Source organism: Rosa rugosa, chromosome 4, assembly GCF_958449725.1.
Source record: "Rosa rugosa chromosome 4, drRosRugo1.1, whole genome shotgun sequence".
NCBI lineage: Eukaryota > Viridiplantae > Streptophyta > Magnoliopsida > Rosales > Rosaceae > Rosa > Rosa rugosa.
The window spans coordinates 24,141,938-24,146,559 of NC_084823.1; the positions used below are offsets into that span (position 1 = coordinate 24,141,938).

Here is a 4,622-nt window from a genome sequence, read left to right on the forward strand (position 1 = left end):
ATCCCCAAGGAAAATATAGTTTCCTTTTTAAAAACTCTTCCTTGATTTCCTCTTGCTTGATTTCCTCTTTAATTTTTCACGCCATCTCCTTCTTTCCATTTATGAGCTTATTTCAGCTCATTTATTTTCAAGAACCTGAAAATAGGAACTACTAATACAAGTAAAAACTTTCTGAAAACAAGAAATGGAAACTTTCCTCAATAAAATGGAAACTTGCTAGAAATGGAAAATAGAAACTACAAAAATGGAAACTTTCTACAATAAGGAACTTTCCTAATCCAAGAATGGAAACTTTCCTAAACAGAGTTTTATTAAGGAAATAACACAGAAAATATAGGGAAATAACAGTTAAAACGTCGCATTAAAATGCTCCTATCACTTACACTTTGGAGGAATCTTCCTCTGAATCAAGGCAGAAACGTTCTCACTTACCTTTACCACCTCCTTTTCACGGTTCACTCTCCTAGTAGTGCAAAGCTCTTTAAGGAACTTGGCATACTTAGGGACTTGTTTGATGTCTAGGAGGGGTAAGTTTACTTGTACCTTCTTGAAAGTTTCCAAGATAGCTTGGTCACTTTCATCCTTCTTGGATTTAGCAAATCTGCGTGGAAAGGGCATGCAAGAAGAAGAAGGGTTAGTAATAACCGAATTGGATAAGTTAGAATTAATACCTTGAATATCCGGTTTGGCCTTTGGTGGTGAGGACGCCTTGACTTCTTCCTTGGACGTTGCAGGGTCCTTTTCAATACCCAACTTTGTGGGTTCATGGTCTTCCTCAATCTCTATGCTTACTTGGGCTTTCTTGGGTGGCTTGGGTTGATCCACAAATGGCCTTCCACTCCTTGTAGTCACAACTGATGCATTCTCCACATTACCCTTAGGATTAGGTATTGTGACACTAGGGAGCTTCCCATTCTCATGAATCTTGCTCATGAAATCCACAACTTGGCCCATCTGCTTCTTGAGTTCTGCAATGTCCTTAGTATGGGTCTGTTGTCCTTGGATCAAAGCCTGAGTAGAGTTTGTCAAGGCTTGTGTAGAAGCAGTCAAGGCTTCCAACGTCTTATCATAATGGGAATTGGAATTCCCAGAGTTCTGTTGAGGAGGAGGCATGTAAGGAGCTTGAGGACGTTGAAAAGTAGGCCCTTGAGGACGTTGAAAGTTCCCACCAAGAGGATTCTGAACATTGTCATTGTTGGTCCACTTGAAGTTGGGATGGTCCCTCCATCCTGGGTTATAAGTATTGGAATAAGGGTCATGTCTAGGACGTTGAGGTCCTCCCTGATATCCTCCTTGAAATCCCCCTTGGTATCCTCCAATAGCATTGGCAGATTCCCATCCTCCATTTTCATTGAGTTGAGGGCATTGATCAGTAACATGCCCTTGCATAGAGCATACCCCACAAGCTATGGATGCACTAGGTCCTTTGGAACTTATGACTTGGTTCATGAGCAAGGTGAGCTTATTCAGTTGATCCTCAATGGCATTATTCCTGCCCACTTCATGTACCTTTCGAATGGAGTGCCCTATACCCTCGTATTGTTGACTGTTGAGGGCACGATTCTCAATAAGTTCCTTTCCCTCTGCAGGTGACTTGTCCACAAAAGCTCCTCCAGCTGCAGCATCAAGCATTTGCCTCTCTAAGGGTAAGAGTCCCTCATAGAAGCATGTCAGTAGGGTCTCATCCTTCATCTGATGTTGAGGACATTGAGCAAGTAAGGAGTTGAACCTCTCATAATAGGCAGAATAGGATTCATCTGGAGCTTGTTCAATTCCACTAAGCTTCTTCCTGAGTGTGATGACCTTGGAAGCTGGGAAATATCTTTCCAAGAAGGCCTTCCTCATAGTGTCCCAAGAGGTGATACGTCCAGCAGGAATCTCATATAGCCAATCTTTGGCTCTGTCAGCTAAGGAAAATGGAAATGCTTTCATCCTTAGAATGTTCTCATCTGCTCCTTGTGGTTGCATATTAGAACACACAACCTGAAATGCCCTAAGATGCTTGTTGGCGTCCTCCATAGGAAGCCCATGAAACTTAGGGAGTTGGTGCAATAATCCACTCTTCAGCTCAAACTCTGCATTTCTTCCTGCAGCAGGGGCAGGGTACACAATGCCTGTAGGGGGTCCTCCCTCGACTGTTGCTGTGGATAGTTCCCTAATGGATGCCATTCTCTCTTCTTGAACTGCTTCAGGTGGTGGTGTAAGGGGTGGTGAAGGTGAAAGAGGGGAAGTAATTTGTGGTGATGGTAAGTTAGGCGAAATCAAAGGTGATGGTGAGAGTGGTGGAGATGGAGTTGGTGTAGGTGATGTGGATTCCTCTGAAGGATCTAAGATTCTTTTCCCTTGCTCGTTGAATGTATATGGCTTGAATTGCAAGGGAGAAGGTCTTCTGTACTCAAGTTGTGGAGGATTCTTCAAACGAGCAAGTCTTTCTTCAATCTCTCGTATGGTAGGGAGTTTAGAGGACTCGGACATTCATGGAATTCCTGAACAACATTAAGATGTACAAAAGTGAGTAACTTACGAAAACAAACAAAATACAAGTTAATATTTTCATACAAAAACGTCACTATTCACCCAGGGTCTCAACCTAAGACACCATCTGTAATGCCCCTTACTCAGTTTGGAAAGTACTCATGTGTTAGACTGTTCTCCTAATGCTAATAAAGGCCGCCCTCAACCTCATAAGACCTTAGAAAAGTACCAATGAAGGGTTAAGGCCAATATTAACAAAAGGGCCCTTGTCTACTCATACGATTTTACACACTCACAACAATTAAATAATTAACAATATTCATAATTCAATTTTCATTGTTTTCCTCTTCTTTTTCTTTACAAGTATATTAGACAAATTACACACAAAACTTTCACACAAAACACATGTACAAAACGTCACTATTCACAATTATTTTTTTTTTTTTTTTTTTTCTTTCCGATTTTTTTTTTTTTTTTTTTTTTTTTTTTTCTTTCTTTTATTTACAATTATTTTCAACACTTAGGTACGGGAACAGGGAATCTCGTTGTGCAATGGGGCTGAAACAGCTACCCTTCCAAGATTATGTTTAATCCAATATACCTTAAGTGCCACAACAATTTCTTACATTTTCTTTTTGCTATAAATACTATTGATATCGAATTTAATTCCAAGCGGTAAATCAAGTGGACGTGCGGCCCAAGTATAATCGTCTAGACACAAAGTCCCTCCTACATCCGTTGGGCAACCTTACTGAAATGGCCAGGTAGGGGAGGGCGAACACAAGAGGTAGGATCCATTTTGGCATAGGCTACTCCCTCATTGAGGTTTACGCCCATTTGTAGCACTTCTGAATCCAGAACCCGTCATGAACGTTGTCCCCAGCCTAGACACCATCTCACATAGGATATTCTTACTAGGATGTAAAAGGTCCTAAGTGTGTTAGACAGTTCAATGAATGTTAATAAAGGCCGCCCTCAACCTTAAGGGACCTGAACTAGGTACCAATAAGGGGTTTAGGCCAATATTAATAAACACGACTTCACCTATTCCTTCTTTAATTTACAACTCACAATTAAACTAGTATTCAACAATATAAATAACAACCTAAATAATTAATTAACTAAGTAATTAACTAACTAAATTTCGTACAAATATAAACAAGTGCTTTTTCCGAAAATTTTTTTTTTTTTTTTTTTTTTTTTTTTTACGATAACAATATAAACAAAACAATATATTCACAATATGACAAATGATTTTTCAATCCCCGGCAACGGCGCCAAAAATTGATGCGCTGTTTGCAAGCGCATAATTTAACCCTGAAATGTCGTTGTAGTATAGTGGTAAGTATTCCCGCCTGTCACGCGGGTGACCCGGGTTCGTTCCCCGGCAACGGCGCCAAAAATTGATGCGCTGTTTGCAAGCGCATAATTTAACCCTGAAATGTCATTAGTAGTATAGAATAAATAGGGATCGTTCTATTCCGGGGATTGAGGGTACACCTGTCATTGTCAAACAATTAAACAATTAAAATTAAAACAAAGTATAATATTCACACACATATACACTATTTACGAAAAAGGGGGGTATTTTTGATTTTGGTTTTCTTCGAAAATTAAACTAAGTTAACAAAACAATTAAAATGCTAAAACATAAAAATACAAATGGAATGCAAGAACAAAGATCAAAATCGAAACATATGATTAAAATTAATTCAAGTTCATCATTGTTCATCATAGTCATGCAAGAGGAATTGATCATGTGAAACGTTCAAAGCAAACAATTTCCCATATTTTACTTTCAACGCTAATTAATCTAAGTGAAAGCACATAGACTAATCCTATCAAACATGCATTCAAGCCCTAGAAAGCTAGTCAATCATACATGTCTAACGCATTAAGCATCTAGAAAGGCTATCAATTCAAATGTGCAACTTAGTATGAAAAAGTCCACCTAATTGCAATCTTCTTTGATTAAATTCGGTTTTTGTACAAAACCTTTACTACTTATTGATTCAAGAACACAAAACCAAAAAGTTGATTCATGTTCTTAAATTCGTAGCACCAATTATATAAAAACCCTAGGTGTTTGCAACCACATAAGATTAAAATACAAAAGTTATCTATCATGCAAATTTAATCAAACACTC

At 38.7% G+C, this 4,622-nt stretch overlaps 1 non-coding gene across 1 annotated transcript; it reads left to right on the plus strand.

Moving 5' to 3' along the window:
* Positions 1–3,799: 3,799 nt before the first annotated feature.
* On the plus strand, positions 3,800–3,871 carry TRNAD-GUC (transfer RNA aspartic acid (anticodon GUC)). The gene has a single exon. It is a non-coding gene; the product is annotated as a tRNA-Asp (tRNA).
* Positions 3,872–4,622: the final 751 nt, after the last annotated feature.